We start from the raw sequence: 11,503 nt of genomic DNA on the forward strand, positions 1-11,503 counted from the left end.
CTTTCTCCCGTCTACGGATACCAGGGGCGACATCCTCCTCGCTTGGCAGGAGGAGCACGTGTCCATCTCGCACCCCACCATCGGCATGCATTTCATCAACGCGCTAGTCTCCCCCTGCGATGGTCGCCCGCAGTCGTCCTGTAACAGCTCGAGGCGGCGGAGGAGCACATGCTTGGCCTTCATTTGTGAGTCGTAGCCCCGGTCCGCCCTGGCGGTGCGGTTGCTCCACCGTGGCGTGAAGTCGAGGGGCACCTCATTCCGGCGCCGGCGCGGTGGTGGTGGGAGGGGCAGTAGGGGCGCTGGGGCACGCCGGACGGAGGAGACGAAACGCTCCAGGGCGGAGTCAGCTGTCCGATCGGGCTGCACGTCGATCTATAGGGCGAGGCTGGTGGATGGCGTGGTGGTTGGTGCAGGCGCTGATTGGCCCTCCGCAGCTGGGCTGGACCCTGATGAGGGGGGATCAGTGTCCTCCCCGCTGATTGGCTCGTTGATCTCAAGGGTAGGCAGGCTGGTCGCTATGGGCGCAGCATCAGGCGACCCCATAGGAACAGGAGTAGGCGAGCTGGGCGTGGTGGGCCTGAGGCTTGAAGACGGGCTGGGATTGGCGCAGCCAGTCATGCATGGCTCAGCGGTGACAGCTGCGGGCGCGGCTTTGTCGGATCACGCGAGAGGCGGGACGGATGGGGCCACGGGGATCGAAAGATCGGGCAGGGGGGCAGGTGTCGGTCGCCAGTTGGCCTGGGGCGGAGACCGCGTCAAGGGTGACGGCTGGGGTGGAGGCGCCGGTGGGTCCCCAGAGCGCGTGCTGGACAGCCATTGTGCCAGGGGGGTCAGCAGCGGGTGCGGGTCCCGTGGGCGGGTGGCCCCCCAGAATGCCATGCCAGCCCCGGAACGGAGGACGCGTCGCACGACGGCGGTGCTGGGGACCAGCGTTCCCCATCGCGGGAGGGGTACCGGAGGAGCGGCGTGACGGTCGCCGGGGAAACGTGTGACGTTGCGGCCACTTAGGAGGCAGGGGTGGGGAAGGGCGGTCGGGGCCGCCGTTGCCGTCGCTATCGTTGTCAGGGGGAAGGCGCGGCCGGCGCAGGCACCGGGCGGCGGTAGTCTTCGGAGAGGGTGACGAAGATCTCAACGGGCTTGCGAAGCATATGGCGCGCGAACCGCTCGGCGCGGTCAGGATCGACACCGTCGTCAACGACATCCGGCTCCGGGAGCAGCAGATCAGATGAGCGGGGGATGGTGTCGGGGTTGGTCGTCCAGGCCGAGAACCTGAAGTGGGACATGCCCGAGCAGTCGCGCGTGGCTGGGTGGAGATGCTCGATGTCGAGGCATGGCGCAAGCATGGTTTCCACGGCGGAGCGGTGCCATGCTTGATCGGGGACCCCATCGATCTCCACCTCCACACGGAACCGAAGCTGGATGGGGTCACAGCCGGCGGCGTGGCTCCAAGGGTGGATGATGAGGCGGAAGCGCGGGCAGCGCAGCCGGCGCAGGCCTGCCCTGGCGCGCGCCTCAAAGGAGGAGAACTTTGGCAAGAACTCATCATGACCCTTGCAGTGGATGGAAAACTCGTCGTCGAAAAGGTCGCACTTTTCACGCAGCAAGGCCGCCACCTCCTCGCAGGAGATCCCCATGCGGCTACCGGCGACGGTCGCCTGGAGGGCGCGCTCGCCAAGCTCCCGCTCAGCGGCGATGAGGCGCGTGGTGCGTGGCAAGTAGCAGAGCGCGACAGCCGGCCGGAGGGCAGGGTGGCTGGAGAGCACCACCGGGGTGGAGCTGGAGGTGGCGGAGGCGCCGTTGCTGGAAGGAGCGGACGGCAGTGAAGGGCGGGTCGAGGGCCGGTCCCCACGCACGGAGGACGCGGGGGTGGCTTAGGCCAGCGACACTCGAGCCGGAGCTGGCGGGAGACGCCGGGGATGGAGGCGAGGCGGACTCACGGGGCCGCTTGCTAGGAGGCTCGGCGGAGGAGGCAGGCGAACGAGGCGCGGTGCAGTCGCGTGCGACGTGGCCTGGGAAGCGGCATCGCCGGCAACAGATGGCGCGGCGGCACTCCGAGCGTGGATGGCCCGTGTTGTAGCAGCGCAGGCACTCGCCGGGGATGGCGCGGCGGCGGGGTAGACGGCCGTTGGAGGGTTCGACCCGGCGACGGCGCGGGGAGCGGCGGCGTTGCCGCTTGCGGCCGTGGGGGACCTCCCAAGGCGCCTCAATCGGGTGGGAGACCTCGGAGGATAGGCGATGGACCTCGGACTGGAGCCGCACAACAGGTGAAGAGGCCGACTCGGAGGACGCGAGTGGCCCGACGCACAGTCCAGCCTAGTAGGAGCGGGGCACCCCGGAGGGGCCAGATCTAGCGGGGGAAGGGGGCGGACTGGAATCCATCCAGCGGAGCTCACGTCCGCGGCCGGAGGCGAGGGGGGAGGAGCTCATGCTCGGGTTGTGGGGTGGGTGACAGTGCTAGAGCGATAGCCGCCGCGGGAGGTGGTCGCCGGGGCCGGAGTGGCCGGCGGTGAGGCTTCTAGTGGCCGGTGGCGAGGCTACTAGTGGAGCGGGCTAGAGGAGGAGACACACCTCGTGCGCCTCGTTTGCAATATTGGTTGCCAATTATTAACAATCTCCAATTTGTAAGATAATTATATCAAAACTTGTCTCAAATTGTATGAAAAAATATAATATCATAGTCTACTGGTGTCCAATGACACCACGATAAGTTTCATGAATTTCAAATAAGTTTTGGATTTACTAAATTTTAAAAATCAAGATTCTGAATGTTTTGAAATTTCTTGCATGGGGAAACATGCACCCAGGGACACACATGATTTTGCAATCCATTTTGGTGCACATGTAGCTCAAATTTGATTTTTGCACATTAAATCCCTAGGAAATCAATCAATGTTAAAAACGGTCAAATGATCTTTGTTTTTTTAAATTTTAACACGACACTCCTTTGGTCACATGTTCACTGCAGAAAAAGTTTTACATGCCTCAAAGTGGCAGTGGTGGTGTGTGGGGGCGGGGATGGTCCGGCAATACACTATGAGTTGTGAGCCTCCGTGTGGGATTGATCGTTTTGTGAGTCATATATGCCACATCAAAGTCGTGAATTGGTTATTTAAAACATTACACAGCCCTTTCATACGTACATGTTCGGGCCACATGCATGCATTGGAGGTCCTCGGACACTCCCTCATGCGGTTATCAGCGATTTGCCCATTCGTTAGCCCGCGAAGGTTATCAGTTTCCACCGACAATGAGAGGCATTTGACCAAAGGTGGATTCATCTTGGCATGTGTTACAGTGTGGATCATGGTGATATTCCATATCAAAGTTCGTGGACGTGCATACACATGAGTCCCTCCCACCGGCTCGAAGTGAGGGGGCTACGCGTTGAGAACCTCTGTGTAGTGTGTTTCTGGTTTGCGAACCATGTGCCACATCAAAGTTGTGCATTGGGTATTGAAACATCACACAACACCTCTTTGGGGCACATGCACACGGTGGTTGTCCTATGACATTCACTCGCGTGTGACGCTCTCTATGGGCCCGCAATGTTGTCGTTGATTAGTTGAACTTACAACGAGAGAGAGAGGTTAATTTTACTAACAAGGATGGTTCTTTTTTTGGTTTGTGTTACGTATATGCACGGTAGGAGTATGTAGTACATGTCAAAGAGGGTGCATCATATATACTATGCGTCATGAACCTCGCTCCATGTGGGACTTTCTAGTTCCCGAGGCAGGTGCCACATCAAAGTTTTGCATTATTTTTCAAACATCAGACAACACCATGCAGGCGGCGGTTGCCCTATAGGAACTCACTCGTGTGCGGCGCTTCTATCCGTGGGCCCATGAGGTTGTCCTCCATCACTTTGACCCAACGAGAGAGGTTAATTTGACCATCAAGGATGATTCTTTTTTATTTGTGCTACCGTATGAGTATATACCACGCGTCGAAGGGGGGGCACATACCACGCATCATGAAGGGGGGGGACTTTTCGGTTTCTGAGGTATAAGTGCCACATCAAAGTTGTGCATTGCGTATTCAAACATGAGACAAACACCTCTTTGGGCCACATGCAGATGGTCGTTGTCCTATATAGGACACTCACTCGCGTACGATGTACGCTTCACCCCCGTGGGGCCGCGAGGTCGTCATGCCTACATGTACGAGAGAGATGTTAGTTTGACGAACAAGGAGGATTAATTCTTTTAGGGTTGTGTTATGGTAGGAGTATGTGGTATGCGTCGAAGGGGGTATGGGACCAACATTTACTAGGCACCATGAAGCTCACTCAGTGTGAGGACTTTACGGCTTTCAATGTAGATGCCGCATCAAAGTTGTGCATTAGGTATCCAAAACATCACAACCACACACCTCTCCATACACATGTTTGGCACACATGCAAGTGATGGTGGTTGTCCTCTGGCACTCACTCACGGGGTTATCGGCGATGGTTTCCATCTGTGGGCCCACTCGTCCATCACTTTCACCGACAACAAGGGAGGTTAATTTGACTTAGGTGGGGATTAATATTTTGTTTGTATCACGGTATAGGTCATGATGTGATATTACATAATAGCGCATGTGTACACATGAATCCATCCGTTGCATCGAAGGGGGGGCGAGCACACTGTCCGTCATGAACCTCTTGCTCTATGTGGGGACTATGCGATTTTCAACACACGCACCACATCAATGTTGGGCATTGGGTATTCAACACATATGCATGCATCACACACCTCCATAAATATGTTTGGGACACATGCATGCAATGGTTGTCTTTTTGGACACTCCCACTCGCTTGGTTATCGGCGGCAAGCCTATATATTCATGGGCCCATGTGGACGTCCATCATTTCGATCGACAACGAGAAAGGTTACCAGTGTGCATTCTTCTTCTTTAGTTCATGTTACTGTATAGTAGGTCGATCATGGTGAGATTCCAGACCTAATTAAGTTTGAGTGCATGCTACGCGTTATGAACCCTTGCTCGGTGCGGGGATTTTACGGTTCCAAAGCATGGTGCCAAATCAAAGTTGCGCATTGGGTATTCAAACACCACACACCACTTCCATATATATATGCTTGGGCCACATGCACAGAGTGGTTTTGTCTTCAGGCACTCCCTCGCGTGGTTATCGGCGATAAGCTAGCCCATTTTTCGGGGCCGTGTGAACGTCCATCACTTTGACCAAGAACGAGCGAGAGAGGTTATATTACCAAGTTGGATTCTTCTTGGCCCGTGTTATAGTACATATTAGTGAGATGCCCTCTCCGACCGACTCAATGTGTGTAGGGGGGGCTAATTCACACTTCTTGCAACCTCCGTGGGGTCGGGTCATACATCTCCATCGTATCTACTTTTCCAAACTCTTTTTCCCTTGTTTTGGACTCTAATTTGCATGATTTGAATGGAACTAACCCGGACTGACGTTGTTTTCAGCAAAGTTGCCTTGGTGTTATTTTTGTGCAGAAATAAAAGTTCTCAGAATGACCTAGAAATTTATGGAGAATATTTTTGGAATAAATAAAAAATATTGGCAAAAGAATCAATCAGAGGGGACACACCAGCTGTCCACAAGGGTGGAGGCCATGCCCTACCCCCTGGGCGCGCCCCTACCTTGTGGGTCCCCTGGAGACCCCCCGACCCTAACTCCAATTCTATATATTCACCTTCGAGGAGAAAAAAATCAGAGAGAAGGATTCATCGCGTTCTACGATACGGAGCCGCCGCCACCTCTTGTTCTTCATCGGGAGGGCAGATCGGGAGTCCGTTCGGGGCTCTGGAGAGGGGAAATCATCGCATCATCATCACCAACCTTCCTCCATCACCAATTTCATGATGCTCACCGCCATGCGTGATTAATTCCATCGTAGGCTTGCTGGATGGTGATGGGTTGGCTGAGATATATCATGTAATCGAGTTAGTTTTTTTAGGGTTTGATCCCTAGTATCCACTATATTCTGAGATTGATGTTGTTATGACTTTGCTATGCTTAATGCTTATCACTAGGGCCCGAGTGCCATGATTTCACATCTGAACCTATTATGTTTTCCTCAATATATTTGTGTTCTTGATCCTATATTGCAAGTCGTAGACACCTATTACGAGTTATGATCCGCATACCCCAAGGTGACAATAATTGGTATTCTTTCCGGTGATTACCGTAGTTTGACGAGTACATATATTCACTAAGTCCTAATGCTTTGGCCCGGTTCTCTATTAAAAGGAGGCCTCAATATCCCTTAGTATCCATTAGGACCCCCCTGCCAGGGAGGGTAGGACAAAAGATTTCATGCAAAGTTCTTTTCCATAAGCACGTATGACTATATACGGAATACATGCCTACATTATATTGATGAATTGGAGCTAGTTCTGTGTCACCCTAGATTATAACTATTGCATGATGAATGCCATCTGACATAATTGTCTATCATTGATCCATTGGCTATGAGCTTTTCACATATTGATCTTTGCTACATTACTTTGCCGTTCCACTGTTACAATTGCTACAAAACTGCTCCTGTTACTTTTATCACTGTTACCGTTACTTCCATACTACTTTGTACTAAAACTTTGCTCTAGATATTAAGTCTTCCAGGTGTGGTTGAATTGACAACTCAACTGCTAATACTTGAGAATATTCTTTGGTTCCCCTTGTGTCGAATCAATAAATTTGGGTTGAATACTCTACCCTCAAAAACTGTTGCGATCCCCTATACTTGTGGGTTATCATTGGGGAAGTCCAGTTAATTTGAGAGGCACATGTGCCACCTCAAAATTGTGAATTGGGTATTTAAATATCACACCACACACTTTTCATGCATATAGTAGGGGCAACCACAGGTGGTTCATATGTGGTGTCACCCATCTCGCGCCACAAGCACACATTTGTGAGCCGGCACACGGTCCACCTTTGTCCGCAAGCGAAAGGGGAGTTTGACCATGACAGACTCCTATAGGTTTTGTGTTACGGTAGGGTGAGATTTTAGACCTAGCTATTTGGTTGGTATGCATTCATAGCTAGGATTCCCTTACCGCTGACACGAAGTGGGGTTCATAGGGGGTGGCGAACTAGCAATACTGTGTGCTTCATGCGACAAGTGCCGCATCAAAGTTGTGCATTTGGTATTTGAACATCAAACCACCCTTTTGATACATATATTTTGTCCACATGCAAGTGTGTTCATGTTTTGACCCTTTCCCGCATTTTTTTTACCAAATTTATAAGCAGCAGACGAGTTGGATGCAGCAACCGTCTGCGATTGGGGGCGCAATAGACACTGTTTGTTCAGACTACTAATGAGCCACAAGTATAGGGGATCAATCATAGTCCTTTTGATAAGTAATAGTGTCGAACCCAACGAGGAGCACAGGGAAATGGCAAGCGTTTTGAGCAAGGTATTTTTTGCAAGCACTGAAATTATCGGCAACAGATAGTTTAGTAGTAAGATAATTCGTAACGAGTAACAAGTAACAAGTGTAAAAAAGGTGCAGCAAGGTGGCCCAATCCTTTTTATAGAAAAGGATAAGCCTGGATGAACACTTATATAAAGCAAAGCACTCCCGAGGACACATGGGAATTATCGTCAAGTTAGTTTTCATCATGCTCATATGATTCACGTTCCTTACATTGATAATTTGATATGTGGGTGGACCGGTGCTTGGGTATTGTCCTTACTTGGACAAGCCTCCCACTTATAATTAACCCCTCTCGCAAGGATCCGCAACTACAAAGAAGAATCAAGATAAATCTAACCATAGCATGAAACATGTGGATCCAAATCAGCCCCTTACGAAGCAACGCATAATCTAGGGTTTAAGATTCTATGGCTCTAGCAACGAATCATCTACTTATTACTTCTCAATGCCTTCCCCTAGGCCCAAATCATGGTGAAATACCATGTAGTCTACGTTCACATAACACCACTAGAGGAAAGACAACATACATCTCATCGAAATATCAAACAACTACCAAATTCACATGACTACTTATAACAACACTTCAACCATGTCCTCAGGAACAAACGTAACTACTCACAAAGCATGCTCATCTTCAAGATCAGAGGGGTAATAAATATAATTAAGGATTTGAACATATGATCTTCCACCAAGTAAACCAACTAACATCAACTACATGGAGTAATTAACACTACTAGCAAACCACGTGTACCAATATGAGGTTTTGGGGAAAAGATTGAATACAAGAGATGAACTAGGGTTTGAGAGGTGATGGTGCTGGTGAATATGTTGATGAAGATTGCCCCTCCTTGATGAGAGCATCATTGGTGATGGCGATGGCTTTGATTTCCCCCTCCCGGAAAGAAGTTTCCCTGGCAGAATAGCTCCAACAGAGCCCTAGATAGCTTCTGCCCAGGCTCCACCTCAAGGCGGCGGCACCTCATCCCGAAAGCTTCCTTTTGTTTTTTCTTGGTCAAAACCTTTCATATATGAGAAGATGGACATCGAGGGCTGGCCAGGGAGCCCACAAGCTCAGGGGGCGTGCCCCTAGGATTGTGTCCACCTCGTGAGTCCCCTTCTGTTGTTTGTTTGCCCAATGTTTTTTATATATATTCCAAAACAGTTCTCTGTAAAGTTTCAGGACATTTGGAGTTGTGTAGAATAGGTATCTCAGATTTTCTCCTTTCCGGTCTAGAATTCCAACTGCCGACATTCTCCCTCTTCATGTAAACCTTGTAAAATAAGAGGGAAAAGGCATAAGAATTGTATCTTAAAGTGAAATAACAACCCATAATGCAATAAATATCAACATAAAAACATGATGCAAAATGGATGTATCAAGTCCCCAAGCTTAGACCTCGCTTGTCCTCAGGCGAAAGCCGAAATTGATAATCATGACCACATGTTTAGAGATAGAGGTGTCGATAATATAAAATACGGACATGAGGCATCATGATCATCTTTAGAACAACAACATATTGTCATAGAACTTCTTATGCCAAAGTGTTGGTTCACTCACAAAGTAAAGTATAGACCAAAGAACTTTATTGAAAACTAACAAACTATGATGTTGGTCATTGAAGCAATTGCAATTTATCATAACATCAGAAAGAGTCAATGCAAGAGCTTTTACTTAGCACGTTCACATACTCAACCATCATTTAATCTTTCACAATTGCTAACACTCACGCGGTACTCATGAGATGAAATCTTTAATCAGACACATAGGAAGATAGGGGCTTATAGTTTTGCCTCCCAACCGTTTACCTCATGGGCAATGTAAACAATAATACTTTATGATCACCTACATCCGAGTGGGTATGTATATCTGGATCTTTCCCCAACACATAGTGCTTGCCAAAAAGAAAAAAAGTGTAAAAAGGAAGGGTGAAGATCACCATGACACATTTAAGATGGTAGAAGGTAAGAGTAAAAGACAGGCCCTTCGCAGAGGGAAGCAGAGGTTGTCATGTCCTTTTATGGTTGGATGCACGGAATCTTAATGGAAAAGAATGTCACTTTATATCGCCGCTTGTGATGAAGAACTTTATTATGCAGCCAGTCGGTTTCATTTCTTCCTCATCACAAGTGCGTATAAAGCTTATTATCCTCACACTAAAAGATCATACAAATTTACAGAGAAATTTTTATTGCTTGCACCAATGATAACTTACTTGAAGGATCTTACTCAATCCATAGGTAGATATAGTGGACGCTCATGGCAAAAATTGGGTTAAGGATTTTAGATGCACAAGTAGTATCTCTACTTGGTGCCGAAGATTTGGCTAGCATAGGATGAGAAGGAAGCTCAACATGTCGGAGGATCCATGACAATATAAGTGTGACGCCCCCGATTTAATCGTACACTAATCATACACGCAAACGTGTACGATCAAGATCAGGGACTCACGGGAAGATATCACAACACAACTCTACAAATAAAATAAGTCATACAAGCATCATATTACAAGCTAGGGGCCTCGAGAGCTCGAATCCAAGAGCTCGATCATAGACGAGTCCGCGGAAGCAACAATATCTGAGTACAGACATAAGTTAAACACGTTGCCATAAGATGGCTAGCACAAACTGGGATACAGATCGAAAGAGGCGCAGGCCTCCTGCCTAGGATCCTCCTAAACTACTCCTGGTCGTCGTCAGCGGGCAGCACGTAGTAGTAGGCACCTCCGGTGTAGTAGGAGTCGTCATCGAAGGTGGCGTCTGGCTCCTGGGCTCCAACATCTGGTTGCGACAACCAGGTAGAAGGGATAGGGGGAAAAGAGGGAGAAAGCAACCGTGAGTACTCATCCAAAGTACTCGCAAGCAAGGAGCTACACTACATATGCATGGGTATCAAATGGAATAAGGGTATCATATGTGGACTGAACTGCAGAATGCCAGAATAAGAGGGGGATAACTAATCCTTGCGAAGACTATGCTTCTGGCAGCCTCGTCTCGCAGCATGTACAAGAGAGTAGACTGAAGACCTCCAAGTAGCATCGTATAGCATAATCCTAACCGATGATCCTCCCCTCGTCGCCCTGTGAGAGAGCGATCACCGGTTGTATCTGGCACTTGGAAGGGTGTGTTTTATTAAGTATCCGGTTCTGGTTGTCATAAGGTCAAGGTACAACTCCAAGTCGTCCTGTTACCGAAGATCACGGCTATTCGAATAGATTAACTTCCCTGCAGGGGTGCACCACATAACCCAACACGCTCGATCCCATTTGGCCGGACACACTTTCCTGGGTCATGCCCGGCCTCGGAAGATCAACACGTCGCAGCCCCACCCAGGCACAACAGAGAGGCCAGCACGCCGGTCTAAACCTAAGCACACAGGGGTCTGGGCCCATCACCCATAGCACACCTGCACGTTGCGTACGCGGCCGGAGAGCAGACCTAGCAACCTCCATTACAAAGGAAGTCACGTTACGCGGTCCAACCCGGCGCGCGCCGATTAGTCGCTGGCGTCACGAAGTGCTTCGGCTGATACCACGACGTCGAGTGCCCATAACTGTGCCCGCGTAGATGGTTAGTGCGTATAGGCCAGTAGCCAGACTCAGATCAAATACCAAGATCTCGTTAAACGTGTTAAGTATCCGCGAACATCGACCAGGGCCAGGCCCACCTCTCTCCTAGGTGGTCTCAACCTGCCCTGTCGCTCCGCCTCAAAGTAACCGTCGGGGGCCGTCGGGAACCCAGGCCCACCTCTACCAGGATGGAGCCACCTGCCCCTTCAGCCCCCATCTCCGAACAGTATCACAGGTAATGTAACTGTGTAAAGTATATCGTATATGCCCGTGATCACCTCCCGAAGTGATCACGGCCCAGTAGTATAGCATGGCAGACGGACAAGAGTGTAGGGCCACTGATGGAACACTAGCATCCTATACTAAGCAGTAGGATAGCAGGTAATGGTAACAACAGTAGTAGCAAGGACAGGCTATGCATCAGGGTAGGAATAACGGAAAGCAGTAACATGCTACACTACTCTAATGCAAGCAGTATAGAGAAAAGAGTAGGCGATATCTGGTGATCAAAGGGGGGG

The sequence above is a fragment of the Triticum urartu genome, chromosome 5A, assembly GCF_056163025.1.
Source record: "Triticum urartu cultivar PI428250 chromosome 5A, HENAU_Tu73, whole genome shotgun sequence".
Lineage (NCBI taxonomy): Eukaryota > Viridiplantae > Streptophyta > Magnoliopsida > Poales > Poaceae > Triticum > Triticum urartu.